This window comes from Ochotona princeps, chromosome X (assembly GCF_030435755.1).
Source record: "Ochotona princeps isolate mOchPri1 chromosome X, mOchPri1.hap1, whole genome shotgun sequence".
In the NCBI taxonomy this organism is placed as follows: domain Eukaryota; kingdom Metazoa; phylum Chordata; class Mammalia; order Lagomorpha; family Ochotonidae; genus Ochotona; species Ochotona princeps.
In genome coordinates, this window is record NC_080865.1 from 29,866,673 (window position 1) to 29,892,605 (window position 25,933).

General features: G+C 42.2%; 1 protein-coding gene across 1 annotated transcript in view; it reads left to right on the plus strand.

Annotated features, from left to right (window-relative positions):
• Positions 1-7,411, plus strand: part of SMPX (small muscle protein X-linked) — a 59,589-nt gene extending 52,178 nt beyond the window's left edge. Inside the window, exon 5 of the mRNA XM_004587812.3 lies at positions 7,006-7,411. The gene's annotated coding sequence lies outside the window, so the exon portion shown is untranslated. The remainder of the gene's footprint in view (positions 1-7,005) is intronic.
• Positions 7,412-25,933: the final 18,522 nt, after the last annotated feature.

Consider the following 25,933-nt stretch of genomic DNA (forward strand, 5'->3'; position numbering starts at 1 on the left):
CTAGTGTCCTGCTAATGTGCCTAGGAGAACAGCAGAAGGTACCCTAAGTAGTGCCACCCACATGGGACCTGGACTGAGTTCCAGGTTCCTGGTTTGGCCTGACCCGGTGCTAGGTATTGTGGCCATTTAAGGAATGAACCATCTAATAGAAGATCTCACTTTCCCTTTATAACTTTGCCTTTCAAATAAAATAAATCTTTTAAAAAAGACAATACTCCTTTCTCCATCAATATCTCATTTGTGTCTCACCTGCATACCCCTATCCCTGACTTCACATCCAGCTTAACACATTCTCAATACAATAGGGTTATAACACTCTGGAATTTATGTTAATGAGATCTTATTAGAATATTCCTTCTCCTTAAGGTCACCCTAATTCATTACTTTCATCCTGTGAATAATACTATTTTAATCTGGATTTCAGTGCTGCTTTTCCCAAGGCATTAGCAGGGGCTGGAAGTGGAGCAACCAGGGCATGAACCTGCACCCATATGGGATAATGGTGATAAAAGCAGAAGCTTTATCTACTATGCCACAATGGTGGCCCTAATTTTCCCAGTATTTTATTTTTATTTATTTGAAGGCCAGAGTAACAGATGGGAGGGAGAAGGGAGAGAGATTGAAATTGAGATCAAGATCTTCTATCCACTGGTTCTCTCCCCAAATGTCCCAGCCTGGCTGAGGCTGGGAGTGTGGAACTCCATATGGATCTCCTCGGTGGGTGGCAGGGCTCCAAGTGTTTAAGCCATTGTATGCTACCTCCCAGGGTGTTCGTTGGCAGGAAATTGGGTCAGAAACAATGTAGCCAGGAATCAAACTAGTTGCTCCAATATGGGATACAGAGATAAAAAGTAAGTAGTGACTTAACTGGCTGCCCAACATAATATCACCCTCAGGTGCATCATTTTACCAAAGCAGACATCCTGCTCTTGCATCTTCTGCATCTTCCCAATTTTTTTTTAAATAGTTAACTGAGAGAAACATTTCAATTTTCAGCACGGTCAGCAAAGTCTTCATGATATAGAAAAGGCAATAGTGAAAGTTTCATAGATTTCCGGAAAAGTTCCTAATTTTTAGCTGAGTTTGATGTCTTCAAGAAATAATTCTGTACTTGGAATGCAGTTCCAAGCTGTGTATGCTCTGACTTTCTGACCTTGGATATGTGATGTTCCATATGTGTTTTAGTTGTAGTGTGTGCTGTCTTTTTCATCATGTGGGCATGATGATTACAGGTTACATGGAGTGAGTGTGCTTTGTGAACTCCAGATAGCCCCACAACCACAAGGCTGCTGTCTTATTTGTGAAACTCTCTAATGAACTTCAAACACTTTCAAGTATGCTATGGGAGTATGGTTGGCCATTGCATTCGGAGAATACATGAGATACTGCTTTCCTCTAAAATGCTGCTCAGTGTCACTGTGTTTATGGCTCTTTGATTTAGCACCACGTAGGAGGAAATTCTCATTGCACCGCTGATGAGTATCTGGTTAAAGGACCAAATGCGGACAAGTGTTGAGTGGCCTCCATTTCCCACAAGATGTATGGGGCCATGGTGACTATGAGTAACACAGCTAAAAATGGGTCATGCCAAGGCGTAAACATCACATGCTCCTCAGCCTGAACTTAGGGTGACATAGGGAGACATTAGGCATATCATTCCTGTACTGGCCAAGCTATGACTCAAATGGAAACCAGAGGGTAGACATCTGTATCTTTTTCTATTGGGGTAGAAAATGAATCTAGGTTAGCTTGCAAACACTTTTTGGCAGGGTGCCTTACTTTCCCCATCATTCTTACAAATGTTCCTTATAGGAGAACAGAACTGAGGCAAATAGCTGACAGCTGTCTTCTAGGCAGTGAAGCAGTGTGGCCCTGGAGGATGCCCAACACACTTGCATTCCAACACCCTGACAAACAAGTGTCACGGGCACTTTATAGCATGGGCAATTTTAGCTCTGGATTTGCTCCCATTGTTTCCTATTGCCAAATCTGAGTCCTGAGCCAGAACAGGGAGTCTGGGTCCCTGGATGCCTGAAGTTTGTTATTCCGGTATCACACAGGCATTGGGTACACACTTGGAACCCCACAATGCCAGCAATGAGGATACTGGGCACCTGGGGCCTTTGTGCTCTGGAAAGAGCTGCATCTGACCTTTCCATCAGTACAGTCCTATGTCTAGGCTTCCTGAGCCCTATTGAACTCTATAGGAGCCTGAAAGGTGGAGGGGGAGCTGGGGGCACAGAACAACCTGCAGGAGGACTCTTGTAACAGCTCCTCTCCTCTGTTGCTACCTCTTGCCTGGCTCGTACCCAACAGAATTAGGTTCACTGTGTAGACTGATTAAGGGAACTATGTAAAGCTGGTGGAGGAGCACTTAGCATACAATAGTGCTTGAAACCGGCCCTGTCATGTCAACTTGTTCTTTATCCCTATATGAAACACAGGCTGATGTGCTGACCCAGCACCCCTTCCAGGCTTCCCTTAGCTCTCAAGCACAATAGGTAAAGTAAAAGAGCATCATTTCCCTAAGGCTCATGTTACAAAAAGAATTGCATGCATGTCAGTTTGCAGTGGTCAAGACGGTCTGAGCAAACTGGACGAGGACTTCCCAATGTTCATAAATCCATCTGAATCAGAGATATCACAAGCTGAATGCAGCCATGAGGGAATTCTTGGTGCTTTTTCAACAGTAGCTGAAGGGCCACTGGTCAAGGCAAATGACTCATCCTGTATTTCTCAGTGAAGCCATAATTTCATCTATCCAGGACAGATATATAGTGGTCAGAGTTCATATCAATCCTCTCCTACAATATGGCACCTGGTACTGGGTTGCACATGGTGCTTCTCCATCTGAAAACATCTTTGAGAGAAGTCTACCTCTTAAAATATGTTTCAGTAGTAGTGTGCTTTGGATCATCTCCCTTTCCATGCAACTTACAGAAGCCCAGTGAATTCCTGGACGAAAGGGCAGCTTGTCCTGAGTCTCTGAGTTAGCCAGAGAGACTGGCCATATGTCACCCAGCACAGTGACCACAGCAGTAAAATTGTTAGAGCATACCCTGCCCATGATGGGGCTATGACTGAGACCAACAGCAGAACTGATTACATAGTGGGTCATGGCACATAGATACAGCAATCTGTGTCTACAACACCTGTGTCCACAACACCTAGTTTGGTCCTGGTGTCTCACACTGAAGAATATGGGGTTGGCTGCAACTCCAACTCTAGTTCTTCTTTTCTCATTTCTCCAGTGGTGTATCTCATGAATCCTTGGAGTCCTGAGGCAAATCATGTGTCATGATAGGCACTGGGATGTAAAAATGAAAGGGCATATCCAGCAAAGACTTCAGACAGTCTCAGTCTAATAGCAGGATAGCTACCATAAAAAATGTATGAGGGTACATGTGAGCAAATAAAGACAATTCAGTATGTTACAGGGAAAGTCACAGGGCAATGGGATTTTAATCAACAAGTGCAAGCCAAGAGAGAGAACCTGAAGGCTCTTGTCAAGTTATATGAAACATAAGAGGTTTAGTAAACTCAGAATGCAAGTGCATAAAGGAGAACACTCAGTGACAGGACTGGCATGATGTCATCAGGTTACAATTGTGAACTCACTGACCAGCAGTATACATCTCAGCCAGATGGGAAGGAGGTGGTGTCTTACTTTGTCTTAGTGACACACATGTACCTAAAACAGATCATTTCTAAAATGAAGAAACAACTTCAATGTCCTCTGTGTCAGGCTAAAGAAAATGTGTTGTGTATCTATATAATGGAAGTCAATCTTGAGAAAGGAGTACTTCACTCTGAAAACAGGGATGAACACCTTGAGGATATTATGCAAAGTGAGACAAAATAGTCATGGAATGACAAATGCTGCTTGCTTTCAGCTATATGAGGTAGCTAAAATAGTCATCCCCGTATGATCGGAGTGCGATGGTGGTTGCCAGTAGGTGGAACAAGAGGAAACATGGAAAGTTACAAATCAGTAGGCAGAAAGTTTCAGTCAAGCAAGATGAATCCATGCTAGAGATCTGCTGTACAACATTATGCCTTCATAGAATATACTTTAAAATGTGTTAAGAGGATAGCTTTCAAGCTGAGTCATATTACATTATGGGTTCACAAGGATTTGACTCCCGAAACTCATGCAGACATTTAAACCCCAAAGTCTTGTGTTAACAGTTAACGGCTTTAACACTAATGGGACATGGAATTGGGTGAAGCTTGATCTAATGATAGTATCTGCAGGTAGGGCCCTCAAAAATTGATTGGGTCACATTAGATCGCTAGCATAGGCCCCTGATTGAATCATGGTGACCTTATACAGAGAGACGCATGGACACAGAGGAAGAGCCTATTTCCTGTATTTTTGTTTCCTGGCTCACCATCTGATTGTTCCTCTGCACTCACTCCAGAAAACAAGTAGGCTTTCCCCATCTTGAACTGTGAGTCTTCAAACTGTAAGCCAAAATAAACTTTCTTCCCTCCTAAATCACCTCCCTCAAGTATTTTACAGAAAGCAATGCAAAGTTGAGTTATAACCAGAATAAAAGAAAATTCTAGAGAAATCTGAGTGCCTATGTTGACTGATGCTGATAATGCTTTCAGCTTTTCAGTCCTTAATGTCTGCCTTCCTTTCTCTCTGATTCCAGAACCATCTAAACCTTCTCTGAGTGGAAGGAGTTCCAAAGTCAGGACACTGGAAGTAAACATCACAGTGTCTCAGTTTCCCAGCTATGATACTTGGAGTCAGTCATGCATTTAATTTCAACCATGAGTACAGCACAACCTGTTTCACCGACACACTATAACTGTACAATGATTCAAAGGGGTTTGTAATCTTGAAAGAAACACACAGGAAGACAAAGCTTTAAAAGATGTCTGAACAGACTTTTCTCCAAGGCTCACTGGCTAGCATTGGGTTCCCATGACTTCCCTAACTGAAAGAAAGATTGGGAAATAAAGTATATTTGTCTCACTAGCTTTCATAGCAGAATAAAGCAAGTGTGTGGTGAGTGCCAAACCATAGTTCCTTCCCTAATGGGGCAAGAGTCCTTTTCTATAAGGTTTCTTTCTCTGGCATTCATAAAAAAATTGAAGCATTCTATTTTTTAAGAGAAGATTTAGCTCATCCAGCTAAGTAAAACACACAGAGAATGACATCCAAGACTTATGAAAAGCAAATACATAATGTTCACAAATCCTTGCAATACAAGAATTTTGAAAATTAATGTAACAATATCAACTAGCTATTGCTGAATAAACCACTCCTAAATACAATGCTTAAGATAAAATCATATTTTATTCTAGGTCACCTATCTGGGGCTCGGCTTATCTTGTTTGGATTCATACATCTGCCAGGTCATCCGTGATCTCTGTTCTAAATAGGGCCTGGATGGAGTACTTTAGCTGGAATGGCTCTGCTACACACATTTCTCCTTTTGTGGGATTTGAAGACCAGTATGGCATAGTGAAGTTCTAGAAATGGCAGAGGACAAGAGAGAGTAGGCAAGCACATATGATACTGTTATGTGGTAGCCCCTGCTAGTATTACTCAAGGTTCTTTTCTCAGTATAAGAAAGCCAAAGATCAGACATAAACAAAAGCAATCAGAAAAGTCAGATTTATTTAAAGCAAAAGTACAGTCAGGAATGGGTGTGGGCAAGAAAGTGATAGAGAATGAGAGAGGAGAGAGAGAGAGAGAGCCCTGCAAATAACAAGGTTTGGGGTTGTCTTTTTAAACAGTCTGGGGGCAGAGGGAGAGGTATCTAGGGTGAGGCCTAATTAAATATTCAAAAAGGGCATGATTTGGGGCAGGGCTGAGTACTACCCATTTCCCTGCCCCCCCTTTCTGTTTTGTTTTTAAATCTCAAAAGTGTCATGTCATTAGGTGCATGATGGGAGTGGGAGAATCAGCCACAGTACAACTTTATTGTGACATTAGAGTGAACTAAATGTTTTACGGGGAAGCAGTCAGCAGCTGAATTGGATATATTTTTTTAGCCGGTGCTCGTTCATAAGCAGTAAATCCCTGCCACCTGTGGTCTTCATGGCACAAAGTAGAATTAGCGCACATGGAGCTGAAATGCTGGCAGATACCTTGCTAGATACCTGCTAGATACCTGCTTACTTAACATCATTATTTCTTGCCTCTTTCTGTTGGCCAAGGCATGTCATGTGAATAAACTGAGTTTGAGGACATTATACCCCACCTGCAGTGCAAGGAAAGGACAAAGTTTCAAAGCATTGGAGATAGTATAAGGAGGTGGTGAAGAACTCAAGTCAGGAATGCAAATTTACCTCAAGCACCCCATGTTTTACAAATCATAATCGCAAGATCAGCATTATACTCTAATTCTTCAGTGGGAAGCTATCCTAATTTAGTCTGGGATTACTTAAATCACTAGAGCCAAAGCTGACAGTCACACCATCTACTCATATCTCACTTTATATTCATTGAATTGAGATGAAATTTCCAAGTGAAAACAGGGTCTTCAATTTTGCCTAGCACCTATCATACTTCTCCTGAAAAATGTCTCATGAAAACCAAACTGATGATGAACCTGAAGTACATTATGCTAAGTGCAATAAGCCAGAAACAGACAAATACTGGAGGATCTCATTCGCATGTGAAGTCTAAAAACATAGAATTCACGGAAGCAGAGAGTAGAACAGTGTTTGTCAAGAGCTGGAAACAGGGGAACCGGTAATGTTGGTTAAAGGGCACATTTTGTTTGGGAGGAATGTGTTTGGAGATCTACTGTACAGCACGGTGAGTACAGTTAATAATGATGTATATTTGAAAACGGCTAAGAGATTACATTGTAAATATTCTGACACAAGAAAAATATGAGAAATGATGAATTGGTTAATCTGTTAGTCATTTCACGTATGTGTATTTCAGTAATCACACTTTATAACATAGATACATATAATGTTCATTAATCATAATAAAGCTAAGGGAAAGTAATAATGATTCATTTGGCTTTTCTCTTGCAGGTTTGATGTGAAGAATTAAAGAGAAAAAATGGATTCAAATGAATACAGCTCACTAAAATTTTATATATTTGTATGAAGATCATGAAGCCCTAAATGCCTAAGATGAGCAGAAATGGCCTGTTTTTACATTTATATCTCTTCCTTTTAGTTGGCTGCATTTCTCATTTTAATTTATTGTCATTTTTGGCACCTTGCAGAGCAAATCAGTCGATGAGTTCACCACCTGGAGGGTGCAGGCTTGAGGAATTTGATTTCATGGAGAGAGATATGGCAATGTGCAGAATGATCATTTTGATGGAAAGTTCTCTAAGCTACTTCCCACAGTATTTTGGTCAATATTTGGATTGTATTTTGGTTCTTCACCTTTTAAATCACATCAATAAACTTTTTATCTGTTCAAAAAATAGTTGGGTAAATGTAAAATATGCATGTTAGCTAAATTAATTTTTATATCTTCAGAGAGTTACGTATTCCCTAACATGGAGAGAAAAGAGCCAACTCCCAACTTCCCTTAGTGGGGACTGATTCTGCATTTTTGGGTACCATGGGTACAGCTAGAGTTGACAGGTTATTGCACGTGGAGTATTGCCTGAGGAATTTGTTATTGTTGATGTTACATCTCCAAGGATGACCTTATAGTGAGTTCATTTCACTTCCACAGAGGCCCAGAAACTCCCCTTTGTCCTGGTGGACTAGAATTCATTATGAGGTGTAGTCAAGCAGAGGCAGGGTGATCAGAATAAGAGAGGGACAGAGCATATATTAGGTGAAGCATGTCTCCTGCTGCTAAGATACAGAGTTGCTATGCAAATTTAATCAATTTGCAACGTTACCACAAACCAAAAGGAAGCGCCCACATTCCTCCAGAATCTACCGCGTTCTGAAATGCCCAGGCAACTTCACAATCTAAGTAGGAAGGATCAGGTTATGGAGTTGTCACTGTTTGAAAAGCAAACATATCGCATACCTGGTATGCAGAGAGACCTTGACGCAGCTTCTCAGGCTAAATCACTTTCATCCTTGCTTCAAGGCCAGTCACTGTGTAAAATAAAAAAAACCCCAAAAAGCAAAAACAAACAACCAGATGTACTTCTGAACTTCCTGAGGGGAATGACACTCTCATGTCTCTGCTCGAGTTCTGTTTTCAAAGGCACACCATCACTGTCCACATGTGGGACTGACTGGCTGCAGATTCGTGGTGCCTGAGAACTTCCGGTTTTCCTGAAGTTCACCCATTGGCGTTTCACTGCGTGGGTTTATCCTTGTGATTGCTATCGAATACACACAGGTGCACTTGGGACATGTTAGCAGATCGTCAGCAGAACAGGTGAAGAGATTCTACACAATGACATACTGCGCTGTCTTGGGCCATCTCACTCCTTCCTAATTGGCAGAGGTGGGCAGAGTTATAAAACTGACCTCACCTTTCACTTTGTGTCAATATAAATGATCCACACTTGGTTTCTAGATTAACTTCTGGCTTAATGTTATGAAAAAAAAATGATCTTATTTTATTGCAGTCTCCCAGGGCACATTTGCAGCATAATCAGACCAGTCTCTAGACAAATCCAATGGCTTTTTTTGACTCTTCAATTTAAAAATATACTTATTTTCTTAAGGTTTAAATTCATTATATATGGGTTTTAGGGAATGTTTTCATTCCTTGGACAACATATATTCATATATAGTGTAATATAGAAAAAGTCTGTTTTCAATGAAATCATGTTAAACATTCACATTTCACAATAGCCCTCTTAAAACACATATGTCACACTGAAGCATTCACTTATCTTACAGTTTTATGAACAACCAGTCATAAGGCAACTTTTTCATGGCAGAGAAATGAGGTACAAATAGTGGAAGGTACATTAGGAAAGAGAGAAAGGGAAGTAAGAACTGGAAACAGCAGTGATTCGAGTGTGCCTGCTGTAATGGTACAAGTGCCAGGTACACCCTGTCGGGTGAAGGTCTTTGCATGTAGTGCGCCCTTCTCTCCAATCACATTTCCGGAATACCTACTACGTGGCAGGCTCTATGCTAAGTGAGGGAGGATTACAGAGCGATTTCATTCTGAAAACCATCTGCTTAAAACAACTCCAGCCTTAAGTCTTTCTTTCTTGCCTCATCTATCAGATTCTCCCACATTGTGCTTGAGGCACAAGAGAACAGAGGGCCCTGCAGGGTCTAGGACTGTGTGGGACACTTGGAAAGCTTTCCTCTTAAGAGCCAGAAGCCAACCGGGACATGCAAGTTTCTTTAGAATCACAGCAATCACTCATTTGGTACCGTCTTTGTATTTTAAGACTGAAAGGAAATTGGTTTTGTTTCCAAGGTTACTTACTGAGTAGCTGAATGACACAGTAGTATTCTAAAAGTGAGGCCCAGGGCATGGGGGGAGGGATGATAATTACCCAAAGGAATCCTTCATTTTTAACTAGAGCAGTAAAGTCTCTCATTATGGATAGATTCACATAAGGAACACTACTAATCGGATGTGCCATTCTGTGAAATCCCTTTTCCAGCATTCTAGGGCTCACCTAGAATTAGCGTTCTCCCTCTCCGCCCCGGGGATGTGAGTGGGACTCATTTGGATTCAAAGACTACAGATTGATCAATTAAAACTACTTCCCTTCGAAAGCCTGTGGTATTATCCCATTGCTTAGCAATCTAGCTTGAAATAGAAACTGCATTTTAAGTTGATAATTGATGCGTCTTTGGAATTTTAATGTGCTGCTGGAAGTCTGCGTCAACGTGACCTATCACTCGTTCATTGCTTCACATACCATTAATGAACTTTCTGTACTTCTCCAAAGGCAAGAGTGTGCTGTTTTAATCTTTAGATGCAATCTTGTGTTCATTAAACAAGCCATACCTAGAGCACCAGGGGAGAAAGCACACCTCCACCCTGTTTGCAAGCAAAGAAAATCCTTAGAGCTAGTATACTGAGTTCATTTTTCTCTAAGCAAATGACCAAGCTTGCTTAGTTTCTGCACTGAAGGCAAATCACACTGTCAAAAACATATATATGCTGATTATAAAAGAGGGGATTCAGCCATAAAATAAGATTACAGTGTTAACAACATCATCACCTAAAGGTGTTCTTCAGAGCAAGAAAAACAACTTCAATTAAGCAATCACTTTCAAGTTCTGTTATGTACTTGGCCTCATATCCTTCATCGTTATGCTCGCTTATTAAAGAAGAAAAACCAATGCCTTAACATTTGCCTTCTGTAGAGCAAAATAATTTAGTGACACCACTGAGTGGGAGAAACCACGGGGTCAGATAACAAGGCTTTTCTTTATGACCAGTTCCTCCCATGGTTCAGCAAGGAATATTAACATGCAGATTCCAGAGGCAAGGAGGTCTTTCCCCTTGGGCTTCAAATCCCCACAGAAGAGCTGCAAAGCAAAAGCAGGTCTGTGCTGTGAAATCTAATTCACATATCCTTGTGAACTGGGAGGAACAATGGGTAGGAGAGGTGCAGGAAAGGAAGAATGACCAGCTGATGGTCTCTATATAAATAGGAAAGGCATCTGGACTTCCCTAAAAATGACTCATAATATTGCTTATGCATCTATGGTGTACAAAACAAGACAAGGTCTTGGAGGAATTTCTTTTCAGAAGCATTGGGAACATACGCCAACATGCAATTAACCCATCCCACTCAAGCCACGCTGCTTTCCAGCTGATGGCAAGCTGTGGGAGGCAAAGAATCCCAGGGAATACTTTATTCTTGATTTATGGTTTTGTTTTTGCTGCCTTTTACTGTATCTTCTTGCTCTGGCCACACAAAGAAATTTCTTTGAGCTCAGGTGGTCTCCCCCACAGTATTTCTGCTTTTGCTGGGAGCTGACCAGCCTCAGAAGCAGCCAAAGCAAAGTTTTTGGTTTCCAGGAGGCTGAGCACTCGGCAGGGCAGGGGAGTTGCTGCTAAGTATTCTAAAATCATCCAGGTGGGGCCAGGTTTATAGCAATTTTCTTTAAATTAGTATGTTGCATTTATTTAAAATTGCAGATTAGGGAACAGGAAGCACTATAGGTGTCTCTAGCGATAGTAGTAAGGGGTACTAAGGATAGTGCCAGAATTCCTCAAATCTTGAATGAACAAGCAAAACACCAACAAAACAAAACAAAACACGATCTTCCAAACTTTTTTCCAAATTTTAAATTGTCAGTCATTGTTGCTGTGATAATCTCTCAGGATGGGATGTGGGCGGGTGAGTTCAGGGGCAGATACTCCCTTTGGAGCCCAGGCAAACCACCTATCACAGAGTAGGGAGCTCAGAGAGAGGCATTAGCAAGAAGGCATGGCCCTTTAATGAGAGACCACTGGAGTCCAAAGTTTGAATTTAGATCCTGGTCTACGGTTGCATCCTCAGACCAACAGACTCAGCATTTTGGCTCTACTCTGCTTGTTGCTTGTTTCCCTAGACTTCCCCAAAACATTGTCTTTAACACCTTGGGAAGGGAACAACCCCTTCCCTGTTCATTTCCTCGGAAAGCACGTTTCTACCAGAAATTTGACCAATAGCTGCCACCCTGGATTCACTGGCTCCATTAAGCCCCGAGTATAAACAATAATGCCTATTACTGGCTAGAAAATAAACCGTGGGAATTGACATGTTTTTCAGTGTGAGGTCATGGAGAACAGTGCTGGCAATGGCCCTGGTGTCCCCCAGACCTTTTGTTTATAGGCCGAGTGGAGACAATGATCTCTAACAGAGGCACCGTGAGGCAAGACCTACATCTGAAAGCTTTGTTGATTTACTCGGTAATTAAGTTGTGGACCAGTGAGCACATTATCTACAATCAAACATGTCCCTGATCAGTGATTAGGAGAGTAAACATGTGACCTCATTGTCTCCAATGAAGGATGATTATGTAACAGTCTTTGGTACTTGGACCTTATGGTAATTTGCCAGATTTGATCCCAGAAAACAAGCTGAGATCACTTGCAGTGGTGCTGGGAATGTGATTTTTGCAACATCAGACTACAATGGCCTCCCTGCTACAGAAACCCAGACACAAGTTGGTTGCATTGTAAGAAAGTGAGAGCTGCACAGAATGAGTGGCAGCCAGGAGTCACATGGCTTTACCCATTGCCACATCAAAGAATGTGTATTTTGCTGAACTTCGGAGCTTTTGTCTACAGAATAAAGATGAAGGTGTGTAGCAGGGAGAGGGGGAGAATGAAAGAGGGAGAAAAGTAGAATGAGAAAGAGGACAGATGAAGGGAAAGTGATGTGTCCCTTGAGCCCTCTGGCAGGTCACCTACACAGGTCCAGTGGCTTCTCTTTAGTCTGGCTGAGCAGAGGTAGCCTATCTGCTTCATTCACAATCGAACACTCATCATCTATTTTCTTCTGAAGGTTAAGGAGGATGAACAAGAGCTTCCAACTGCAGGTGGTGAAGCCAAAAGAGGACTAGAGGGATAATGTGACCTGAGACATCTAAATGTCACGCAGTCTGAATGCACATGTGACCTGGAACTGCCCTGGGCTGACTCAGGCACCAGCCTATCCTAATCCCTATTTGCTCTCTTTACTCCAGTGAGATTAGCACAGAGCAGCATGGAGCAGCCCTGCTGCAGGGCTGGCAGCTTGTTCTGGGCCAGCACCATACTGAACTTGGTCTCAGTTCAGACCCATTTGTACTGCAGTCCTGGCTGTACTGTGTGAAAGAGCAACAATTTCCCCAAATGCTGCATGTGGCTTTGAAACTGAACCTACAGCAGAATCAGTTGGTGATGGGTCCTGCTGCAGCACTGGGCCAGTGACTATGAGAAGAAAAAACCTTGCCTTTCAGGGCCCCTTTGCCCAGACACCCTTCCAAGGAGTCTATTGGAGCTCTGGTGAGTATGCCCGAGGGAACATGGAACATTATTTTGAGCATATAGAAGGCTGTCTTGTAGACAAAACATGACCAACAATGACTTTAAAATTAATTTCTATAGTGATCGAAGTTATGATTCAAATTCTTCACTTAATTTCAGTATCTTCCACAATCCAGATCTTTCTATCTAAATCAGTAATTGTGATTTAGGTAAAGACTCAGGCTGGGAAATGTACACATAAGCACTTATTTTTCCTCTTTTGGTTTGCTTCACCTCACAGAAGACTCGAAGACAAGGATTCAGAAGGAAGTTTCCACATTTGGCTAGGGAAGAAACATGCATAGGAGAATGGGGAGGTGAGACAAGGTCAAGAATGCAGCTGAAGAGGGGACTGTGAACTGAATTACAACTATGGGCAGCCGGAGCTTAATCCCAAGCTTCTGCAGTCTGAAGATAGCATGAGCCCGAGAATGAACATGGCCGAGAGAACTACGATATTTATGAGACAGCTCCAGTCCTTTGATTGATTGTTGCAAGTGGCAGTCAAAACACACTTGACCATCAGGGAAAGTCCCCGGACAAAGGGACACAGTGGTGGGCTGGGTTATGAGGCTGATATATAGGAGGCTATGTGTGAGGCATAGCCTAGTCCCTTACAGCTTCTAGGTATAAACGGGGAAAAAAATCAAAATAAAATTCTTGTTGTAGTAGATCATGGAACACATTCTCTATTGGAGATGTGACTGGTGAAATACACAGAATTAGTTCAATCCAGTAAGTGAATCAAAATAAATAACTCGTTGCATTTTTCCTGTTAAACATTAGTGAGAGGCAGAATACCTGTGATCCATGGAAATAGCATACTTGATATTTTTTTTGCTACAAGGGCACCCATTTTGCAATCGTACTGATGAGGAAGACAATAGAAAAAAGAGAGAAATTCTACAGAACAACCTGTGTTAGCTAATTTCACAAATATCCTGCCCTTCCTACATATTTTTTCGAGCTATATTTGCATCACAGCTATGTTGAGCCAAACCCAGCGATAGGTCTCAAAATGTAGACAGTAACATTCCGTGCCTAATGGTGCTAGCTCTTCGTATACAACTAATGTGTGAGGTTACTGTCACTGTGGAGGCTTGTTTTTGTTTGGAGAATAGATGTGTCCTGGGAAAAGTTGATGAGATGCAAATGTCTGCTTCCTATGAAAGCAGCATGTTTACACCTGTTGGGATTTTTGAAAGCTGTAATAAATTATTTTCATGGTTAAACCTCACAGTCTGAAAGCACTCCAGACTGTCCCTCATTCTTATTTGTGTAAATCATTGCAAACCTGGACACGACTTGGGGCTTAAGTATCAGTTCAATAAGAAAGCATCCTTGAATAAATTGATGAAAAGAGAAAGAGAGAAAGAGGACTTGAACATAATGTGTAATCGATATCAATGATTCGGTAGCCTGCTAGGCTCTGCAGTGGAAATGGCAAATGAGGTAATAGCATCAAGAAGGAATTAGGAAATGAAGCCACTGGCAATGGAAAAGTGGTTGAGCAGATTGTTATATGCTGTCTGGGAAGCCCTGAGGTCGAAGGTGGCCAGCCAGTCTTTTCAGCTGAGCGGTTTCCATGCTATGGTGATTTGGGAATGAGAAGGATTTAGAAAAAGATAGAAGGCAATTTCTCCATGGTGAAGTTAAAAAAAAAAAAAAAAGAAGAAGAAGAAGAAGAAGAAGAAGAGGAAGAAAAGAAAAAAAAAACCTCGAACCTGGTAGAGACATCTAGGTATTTTCTAGTATGCCTTCTCTCCTGCTTCCTCAGAAATAAAACCTCTGAATTTTAACTGGCTACATGGCCACTCCTCTTGTGGCTCAAGGAAGCAGTGTGATTAGATCATGACTAAATTGATTTAACAACGTTAGCATTTTAAAATTGAAAGTTATTTCTGGCTGGAGACATCAGGTACATTGTTCTTTTTATTCTTTTTCCTTGGCAGCTGCAATGCAGATGTGATGGCTGAAGCAAGAATGTTATTTTGCACCATGAGGTGGAAATTGTGTTACTATGAGCCTAGATCCATAGGGCCAGGATGCAGAGTCGGGCTGGTCTGTATGTCTGAGCAAGGAAGGCAAAACTGCTTTCTTGTACTGTGGGATTTTTGTCACAAGAGGATCTTATTTTACCTAACACAAAGTCTATTCTTCTGTAGAAGTTAATATGGGACCCTGTGAGTTATTTGCCAAAATGGATTATCTTTTTTCACAAGCAACTATAGTCATTTCATAATTTTAGTTATTCAGATATCAAGGACACAGTGCCTCCCTCTGTACAGAGGACAGGCACTTGCCTTCATGGAGAGCTAGTGTGGGGTACAGACATTAAAGGAGTCCATGCAGGTATTTGAAAAGAGCTAAAGGAGCAGTTGACAGTTTAGAATTCATTTAGAATTCATTCCAGTTTTAGAATAGCAGGCTACCTAGTCTGTATCACCGCCTAGGTGAAGTTCTGCACTGGGCAACAGCATAGTGGCACCCTAAACAGACTCATTCTACAGCATGATTTGTGGATGGTTCTGAAACTCATCCCTTTATCTTACACTTGGTTTCCAACTTCACTCCTACAGAACTCTAAACTATCCAATGTCATAACCGACTACTTGTAACCATGAAATCTGACTCACATAGAAATTACTCTTTGGGTACTGGTTGCAACAAATAGCCTTAGGAAAGGAGAGATACCATCCCAGTGGTGTTCTGAATGTGACACGTAACTCCCCCAACTGCTTGAACCATCACTACTGCCTTCTAATGTGTGCACTAACAGAAAGCTAGAATTATGAGTAGAGCCAGGATTTAAACCTAGGCACTCTCATAGGGAAGGCAGGTATCCCAGCATCTTTATTTTTGATACTTTTTACATATTTGATTAGGGTGTGAAGGGTCAAGGGCTAGAGGAAAGAGGGTAAGACCATTGTTTCCACATTCTCGTTTTTCCTTCCTGTACCTGGGCAAAGGGGAGAAACAAAGGGGAGAAACCACACCCAGCCTCCCACCCATCCCAGGGTCCCCAGTATGGGGCATGCTCCGAGGGTACTGCTCAAGTGATTTCAAGAATTCAGCAGTTCTGTATTGCTGCCAATCTTGCCACTCCAATCACAATGAAATATCTCCAGAATCCACTGACTGACATAGTTAACCTCAGAGTCTCTGTTTGCCCAGGTATTCACTGCCAACTCCTGGCTGGAATAATTGATCAATTTTTTTGTCATTTCTTCTCTATTACAGTACCATGTCCCATACAAAACTGACAGCTGCTGCAGCCTAGCCCAATCCAGCCCACCACAAAACCAGCAACTACGCACACCAGTGGTTTCTACAACCTAGTTGGGTCAGCTCTCAATAATCCCAACCAGACCCTTTCCCACCCCCAGCTCCTGTGCATGCTGCTTTGTACAAGAGACTAGTCCAGCCCTCCCACATCCTATTCAGCTGTTGTACACACCAATGGGTGCTGCAGTCCAGCTCAGCCTGACCCATCCCCAGCCTGGCCCAAATGCATGCCAAAGGGTACTACTGCCCTGTCCAGCCTGGCCTGTCCCAAGCCCTGGCTCTCATGCTCATCAAAGGGAGCTGCAGCCTAGGAGAGAAGTACCCACAGTTTCCCTAGTAGACCCACTCCCAGCCCCAGATCTTGTGCTTGTCAGGGGGGTGCTGTAGTTCAGCCTGACCTGACTTGCACCCGGTCTCAGCACTTGCCGATGGATGCTGTGGCAAAGCCCAACTAGCCTGCATTAATTCTGGCTCTTGCGTGCCAGCAGATGCAGTGGCCTTAGTGTGGCCCTCCCCTCAATACAGCTCATATACAGGCTGATAGGTGTTGCTGCCTTGCCTAATTGGGTCTACCCCGAGTCCTAGCTCTCATGCTTACTAGTGGGAACAGTAGCATATCAGGGGAGTCCCTTAGGATTCCCCACCAGTTTTCCCCTGGCCCAGCATCTTGTGCATGCTGGTAGGTGCTGTGGCCCAGTCTGGAATGGCCCTTCTTGCCTCAGCATTTGCCAGTGGGTGCTACAGTCTAGCTGCCCCAGCCTGCCCTTAGTCCCAGCTTATGCTGGTGGGCGCTGCAGCCAAGTCCAGCCTGGCTATCCCCCAGCCTGACCTTCATGTGAACTGGTAGGTATTGTGGCCCAACGTGGCCTGGCTTGCACCCCATCCTGGCTCTTGTACCTGCTAGTAAGTGCTGCAGACTGGCCAGCTCCCAACCAGCCCACAAGTATGCTGATAGGTATTTTAGCTTGGCCTGACTGACTTAGGCTGCCATCAGCCTCAGTTCTTGCACTCACCAGCAGCAGCTGTAGCCTAACAGAAGCATACCCTAAATTCTCCTATCAGATCAGTTCCCAGTTACTGATCTTGTATACAACAGTGGGTGCTTAGTCCAGCCTGACATGCCTGCCTCCACTCCCAGCATTCACTGGTGGGGTACTGCAGCCTTGTCCTGACTGGTCCACCCCCAGACACGGATCTCATGTAGACCAGTGAGTGCCATGATACAGCCCAACCTGTCTCGCACCTATTCTGGTTCTTGCTATTGTCAGCTGGTGCTGGGGCCTAGCCCAGTTTGGCATGATTCCGGGTGCAGCCCACATGTATGCCAAGGGATGCTGCAGTCATGGTCAGTGTGGTGCGCTCCAGCTCTCATACTCACCAGTGGGAACTGTATGCCAGCAGGCAAATCCCTTTAGTCCCCCTACCAGGCTTGCTCCCAGCCCTAGATCTTGTGTGTGATGGTGATTCCTCTAACTCAGCCTGGCATGGCCTGCCTCTAGTCTTGGCACTTGGTATCAGATGCTGCAACCTAGCAGTGGACCGGTCAGTGGAAGCTCCACGAAGTCATCCTTCAACTGCAAGTGCAGTGGCCTGATCCATGGAATCCCTCAGAAGTCACTCCACACCTATGAAGTACCCTCTCAGTCCCTACTCTCACACTTGCCCAAACCACTTTCCCCTGGCAATCCACAGCCCTCATGCCAGGTGTGGGCCACCAGGCTTAGTCTTCTGCTCTGCTGTTATGTATTTGAATTTTATGGCTTTATTCTTTCATCTTCCTTATTAATATAAACGAGACTATCAACAACATCCATGGCAGAACTACCACTAACTCATAGTTAACAATCCAAGCAACTTCTTGACCTAGCTGGATATCAAATAAATCCTTATTTGTAGCCTGGTTTTGTCAAATCATGGAATTATAAACATGGAAAAAGTGACAATTAGAGCAAACTCTGGCAATCAATTGTGTGTCAAATATCCTTTACATTAGTAAAAATTTACAGTGATTTTTTTCCCCTAAGAACTGGTTGCTAAACATTAACTAGTACACCACTGCCACTGCTGCCAACCAAGGATGGACTGAAAGCAATGGGAACTCAGAATCAGGACAAGAGGAGGCAGGTTAAAAACACCTGAGACATTGTGGTGTAGAGGGTTAAGCTGTGGCCTGCTTTGCCAGCATCTCCTTTTGGCCCTGGTTTGAGTCTAAGCTGCTCCATTTCCCATCCAGCTGCTTGCTAATATGCCTTAAATAGCAGCAGAAGATGACCGAAGTGCTTGGACCTTTGCCACTTACATGGTGAGACCTGGATGAAATTCCACACTCTGATTTTAGGTCACTTAACCTCCCTGTACTCCACATCTGTCTTCCTCTGTAAATCTGCCTTACAAACAAAATCTTTAAAAAGTACTACATATACTAACCACAAAATCTTTTTTTAAAGATTTATTTGTTCTTATTGGAAAGACAGATTTACAGAGAGAAGGAGAGACATAGAAAATCTCACTTTCACACACTGGTTCACTCCCCAAATAGCCACACTGGCTAGAGCAGGGCTGATCTGAAGCCAGCAGCCAGCAGCCAGAGCTTCTTCCAAGTATATCAAGTAGGTGCAGTGTCCTGAGGACATAGAACATCCTCCACTACTTTTCTAGGCCATAAGCAGAGAGATGGGCAGGAAGCAGAGCACCAAGGACTCGAACTGACGTCCATATGGGATGTCGGCACTTGAAGATGAAGAATCAGCCTATTGAGCCATGGTGCCAGCTCCAACCACAAAATCTTAATAAAAAATTACTTGCAGCTTTAACTTTGGTAGCCAGCATCCTGAGGTGATATGGGTGGCTTATTTAATAGATTTTACCTATAATACAATTTCGGTAGTGAAAGTAATCACCACCTGACTTCTTCAGTTTTCCACACTTTTGGAAACTGATTCTCCAAACTTTCTGTTAGTTCTGTGAGCTATCCAATAAATTACTATAGACTGATTTTTTTTTTTGCTTAAGTTGAGTAGAGTTGGTTTCTGTTGTTGGAGTTCATAAACTATGCCCAGGAGAAAGCCTTTTATGAGATCAGCCTGTGACTGCAGAGTGCAGGCATATCTGAATGGGACCCCTGGCTAGGAGCTGGAAGTCTGCTGCTGGGAAACTGGGAAGACCAGAAAACCTGGTGTGTAGCATATGATTCATGGGAAAACTGCAAGCTAAATTGCTCAGAAGTCCCTATTGTTCTTACAGGATGTTCACAAGGAAAAATTGCCTTGATGAACATTAAGTCTATTTTCCACACTCATGCATTTCATTGCAAACATTTTTTCAACAATTTTCATATATTTTTACAGCATGGCAGGTCATATACAACAATTTCTAACACCACCAGTGCTTTTCTTTATTTTGTTTGAGGACTTTGTAGAAAGGAACATTCATACAAGTTATCACTGTCATAACTTGTCTTTGGAAAGTTAAATGTTAGATATTCCAGAAGTTAATGGACCACTCAAACTTGCCAGGTTTGTGCTTTGTGTTCAACCAAGTCAATGTCACTAAATTTGCTATCACAATTTCCTTGGCATTACAATTGGTTTTCTATTACTACCTAAAAACATACCACAAATCTAGCATTTTCAAGTGGAACAGACTTATCATCTTGTAGTCCTAATGTGGAGAAGACTGAGTGAGCTTTGTTGCTTCCTATGTTTGACTACTCTGCAAATTAAAAGTTCCACAGACTCAAGCAACTGTTTTTGGAGGCTCTGCAGAAGAATTTGCTCCCAAGCTCGTTCAGTTGTTGCTAGAACCTAGTTTCTTTGTAGTCGGAGGGTTGAAATTCTCATTTATGTATATATGTATCTGTGTATTCGCTGGCTGTCGCTCAGAAATCTCATTCTACTCCGTAAGACTCTCTGCCTTCTCACCAGGTTGTCTCCTCCAGCTACATACCAGTGATGGTGCTAAGTTGTATTAATCACATTCTTTCCAGCACCACCCTTTCCTCTATAGCCTGGACTAGGCCGAGCAAGGCTAGCTTAACTTCTTCATCAAAATTCATGGCTCTGGGGCCTGGTGGAGTGGCATAGCGGCTAAGGTCCTCACCTTGAACTCACCGGGATCCCGCATGGGCGCTGGTTCTAATCCCGGTTGCTCCACTTCCCATCCAGCTCCCTGCTTGTGGCCTGGGAAAGCAGTCGAGGACGGCACAAAGCCTTGGGACCCTGCACCCACGTGGGAGACCCAGAAGAGGTTCCTGGTTCCCGGCATCGGATTGGCGCGCATCGGCCCGTTGCGGCTCACTTGGGGAGTGAAACATCGGACGGAAGATCTTCCTCTCTGTCTCTCCTCCTCTCTGTATATCTGACTTTGTAATAAAAATGATTAAAATAAAAATCTAAAAAAAAAAAATCATGGCTCCTTACAGCAGTGAAATCCATCTTGTACTACATCAATGGAAGCAGCAATGCCAAAATGCTAAGAGGTTATTTCTGGATGGTAAAAATGTGAGAGGCTGTTATTTTCTTTTTGGTACTTTTTTTTTGTACTTCAAGCATTTGCATAGAAAACTCAAAACAAAATGTCCCATCAAACAAAAACAAAATGTTATTTTCTCAGAAGTGCTCTCCCCTTTCCTGTCCCTATATCACTGTCTCTAATAGAACCCTGTTATTCATTCCTGAATGCCTGGCAATAAATGTGGCTTGGCATTTTACTTGAGAGAGAGAGATATTCATATTTTGGTTTACTCTCTAAATGGCTAGAAACAGCCAGGGCATGGTCAGCAGAAAGCTAAGAGCTTGGAACTCAATCTGGGTCTCCTACGTGGAGTGTAGGGACCCAAGAACTTGAGTCATCTATTGCCTCCCAAGATGTAGTTTAGAAGGAAGCTGAATCAGATGTGGAGTAGCTAGGACTTGAACCCAAGCACTCTGATATGGAATGCAAGCATTCCAAGGAACAACTTAACCACTGCATCAAATGTCTGTGTATCCTTTTAATTACTTATTTTATTTATTTATTTTTAGGATTTTGTTTATTTTTATTGGAAAGTCATATTTCGAGAAACAAGGAGAGACAGAAAGAAAGAAAGATCTTCCATCCTCTGGTTCACTTCCCAAGTGGCCATAACGGCCGGAACTGAGCCGATCTGAAGCCAGGGGCCAAGAGCTTCTGCCGAGTCTCCCATGCAGGTGTAGGGTTTCAAGGACCTTGATTGCTTTTCTGGGCCATAAGCAGGAAATTAGACAGTAAGTGGAACAGCCAGGATATGAACTGACACCCACATGGGATCCTGGGGCATGCAAGGTGAGGACTTTAGTCACTAGGGTACTGCGCCGGGCCCTATTTATTTTATTTAAAAATTTTTTAATTTTTTTTTAATTAACGTGTAATAGTTGTATATTTTATGTGGTAGAGTGCAATATTTCAACACATACACAGTGTAAACTTATCAAATCAGGCAATTAGACTTTCCATTTCCTTGTCTTTTCTTGTGTTTGAAACGCACCAGATCACCTTACTGTGCTATGAACCACTAGAACTTGTTGCTTCTTTTTAAAAACATTTTTAAAAAAGATTTACTTATTTGAAAGTCAGAGTTACAGGGAGAGAGACATAGATTTTTCATCTATTAGCCTGCTCCCCAGACGGCTGCACTTGCCAGCACTGGGCTAGGTCAAAGCCAGGAACCAGGAGCTCCAGTCAGCTCCCCAATGTGGGTGGCAGGCACCCCAACACCTGGGTCATCCTTTGGTGCTTTTCCCAGGATATTAGCAAGGAGCTGGATTGGAAGTTGGGCAGTGGTGACATGACCCTGTGTCTAAATGTGATTCTGGCATTGCAGGCAGTGGTTCTACTCACTGTGCCACAATGCCAGCTCCAAGAACATGTTACTTCTACATGCAGATGTCTGTTCACTTTGAGGGCTTCTGTTCTCACAGCGTGTCATCCACAGCTTCTGACCAATCTACTTGGAGTACCTCTCATGCAATGTTCTTCTGTTGGTCACCAGACTCTGCTTGGGCAATTCTTCCATGAGTCGATAACTGTTATGTGAAAATCATCATAATATTTCATTTCATTTTTGTAAGTGCAATTTGCATTCATTATTAGTAATATCTTGAACATGTTACTTTTATTATGGTTGTTCACATTTCCGTAATACTCACTAAATGTGGAAGAAATACAGAATTCACTGTCCTGGACCAACAGGATCAGCAACACCGAGGAGTTTGTTAGAAGTGTTAATTTCCACTCAACACCTGCTGAATCTGAAACTAAGTCCTGAATGCTGGGCTTCAACAAACTCCTGGGATCATCCTGGTGTGTGCCAGAGATTGAAACACTCGGCCCACCATAAAATGGAGTATTGCACACAAATCATAATGTGGTCAGTGTTGAAAAATTTCACATATGTAGATATTCTTCGTGGATAGTTCTATACGGGGCTTAGAGGCTTTTAGCAATATTTTAGACAACTTTGGACAGACAAGGAATGCATTGCTTCTGCTATTTAAATTAGTAGAATATAAACTTGCCCTATGTAAAAATGTCCTATTCAAAATGTCTTCTGGGGTAGATTAGATTCAGAAAAACAGAGTTGTTTACTGATAAAATGACTATTGAGAGTCACAAAGCATCAGTCCAGAACTGTTTTATAGCATAAAGAAGCTGCCTATATGCACGGGAAATGGGCAGACATTTCACAAAGGAACAAACCCAAATGGCAAATAAATATATGAAAAAATGCTCAAGTTCCCTGGCAATAAGGGAAATCCAAATTAAAACATCAATGAGGTACCACCTGACACCAGTAAGACTGGCCCACATGAAAAAAACACCAACAACACTTGTTGGTGAGGTTGTGGGGAAAAAGGAACCCTACTCCACTGCTGGTGGGGCTGCAGGTTGGTACAGCCTCTATGGAAATCAGTATGGAGAACATTCAAACAACTCAAAATCAACATACCGTATGATCCAGCAATAACACTCCTAGGAATATATCCAAAGTACCTGTTTCATGAGAAACCAACATGCTATGTTCATAGCAGCACAATCAGTAATAACAAAAACGTGGAAGCAACCAAAATGCCCATCAGCAGAAGATTGGATAAGAAAGCTATGGTTCATCTACTCCATGGAATACTACTCAGCTATTAAAAAAAACAAAATGAAGTTCTTTGTGGCCAAATGGGCTCAACTGGAAACCGTTATGCTAATGGAAATGAGCCAATCCCAAAAGGTTAGACACCACATGTTTCCCTTAATTTAAGATGACATGATGTCAATATGAAAAACAGTATATGTAAAATGTAATACTATAGTGAAAATAGACATGAAACAGCTGAGTGGCAGCCTATGGCCATTTTAAGGTGTATAAAACCCAGTCACGTATAAACCAAAGTTGAAGTGTCAGCGAAGGAGTCACAGTATATGGTAAAGAACTTGCTTTTTTTTTTTTTTTAACATGTTGGTTGCTCAATACTAAGTCAATTAATTCCATGACGTTGTAAATTGTTGCTGATGTTACGTTGGGGCTTTTAATTGATAAGGATGGTGCTCTGCCGGCTCTACCTTCAGACCAGAGATGGTCTCTCCAACAAGCCGTTGAATTTGTCTGGGCAATGAGATGCTGGACTCTATGCTTGGTATATGCTTGCAATGAAAGAATCTCAACTGATTTTGAACTGTGGTAATGCAGCAAGGTGGAGGAATCCACCATGGGGGGAGGGTTTGGGGAGGAGTGGGGAGAATCCCAGTACCTATAAAATGGTGTCACATAATGCAATGTAATTAATTTTAAAAATGCATCAAAAAAAGAGGCTGCCTATATGAAAAGTGGACCTTTTCTTGTCTCTTTAGTAACTGCCTCATGAGAGAACCTGTACGGAGGACCAAGGAAGGGGTGGGAAATATTGGGGGAAATTATGTGAAGGTTTTTTTTTTAATTTTAAGCAAAAAAAAATTCAAGGAAAATCTCAAGGTGGTACAGAATGTCAGCTCCAATTCTCATTCCAAAGTTATGATGGGGAGAGAACTTGATACCAGAAATGATGTGAACCAGATTCTACAATTAACCTAATTTCTGCAGGTCACCACCTACCACAAACCATGTAAGACAAGTCCAAAGGGAAACTCTTTTCCTAGTGGAACTTGGTTTGCCAATGTTCCAATGTCAAACCCATTGATCCAAAAGGTTTAAGGCAACTAAAGTCTTGCCAGGTCTCACAATAGACATTAAGCAGTCTACTGATTATGTAAGATCCAAAAGAAGTCAAATAGCATGAAATGATTCAAGGAGAGAATCTCTCCAAGAGAAAAATAATCCAGAAAAATCAGCTTTACCTTTCTGTTTCAAATACATATACTTGAGAGCACACATAATTTCCTTAACTCTGGGCATGTTTCTATAAGAGTAACAAACGTTTATCCGCTAGATAATTACATTAGGTCTACAATACCACAAAAGGACATCAGACATATGACACTGAAGAGAAGCATGAGAGAACTTCAACAAGACTGATGCTTTCAATTAGGCATGGTTAAGACAAACATTTTTTTAATCCTGTGACCATCTTTGTAACCCTAAATGACTTCAGAATTAGCTCAGTACAATGGATTACTTGAAGTGGAGATTACAGCATCCAGATAACTTCGATTAAAGCAATAGCTATGAGAAGTGAGATGGTGTGACTCAATACTCTATTTCTGTTTGAAGGGTGAGTGTTTTTTAGCAATTCTGGAGGTGAGTTGATAGTAGTCTTACCATAACAACTGAGGGCATATGTCTTGATATAGACAGTTCACCATATGTTCATTAGATAAATACAACAGAGGTAGTTGATTCTACAAAATACAAAATAACACTTGAAACCATGTTACATAAAGAAATTTCTTATTTCTTGATTCAGTGCATGATCACCATTTTGCTCCATTTTAATAAACCTAACTCTATTATAGGCACAGAATGTTTCTTCTGCACACTTAGTCGTCAAATCATTTCTTTTATCCTTTCAGATTCTTACTGAAAACAACTATAGTTTCTCTTTCAAATCTTTTTAAACCTTTGCTTAAAAAAAGATTTATTTGAAAGGCAGTGTTACAGAGAAGTAGGCACACACACACATGCACACACACACGGTGGGGGAAATCTTCCATTTGCTGGTTCACTCTCAAAATGGCTACAACAGACAGGGCTGGGACAGGTTGAAGTCAGGAGCCAGGAGCACCATCTAGGTATTCAGATCAGTGCTAGCGGCTGTTGTGAATATGTGACTTCAAATACCTTCTCATTCTAAGGTCAAGGAGTTTTCATAATTTAGGGATAAAGCTTGCTGAGGAGCATCAGCTCAGACCCATCCTGTTCCGAGGTCTGCCTACTATGAGCAAGAGCTGGGATGCTGAAGGCCTTTTGGGTTAGTGCAGTGTTCAAGAGGAGAGGCTAGTTTCTCTCTGTGTGTCAAGGCCAAGAGAATCACTCATGTAAGAGTGTTGACAGGAAAAAGGGATTCACATTTCATCCTCCAGATGGATTCTGGCTTAGGCATTGGATTTGTCGATCTGTCTCTGGCTTCATTGAAGCAGTGAAAGGAGAACAGGAAAAAATGAGAACTTAAGCAAGAGTAGGAAGCAGATTTCTCTGCCTACCCTCTATTTGCAGTGAGAAAATTTGGGAGCTTCTTACAGTGGACAATTTGGAAAGTAACTGGACTTGAGCCAGGTTGCTGGTAAACATCCTACCCAAGTAAAGGGATACCCCACAGAAAAAGCCTAATG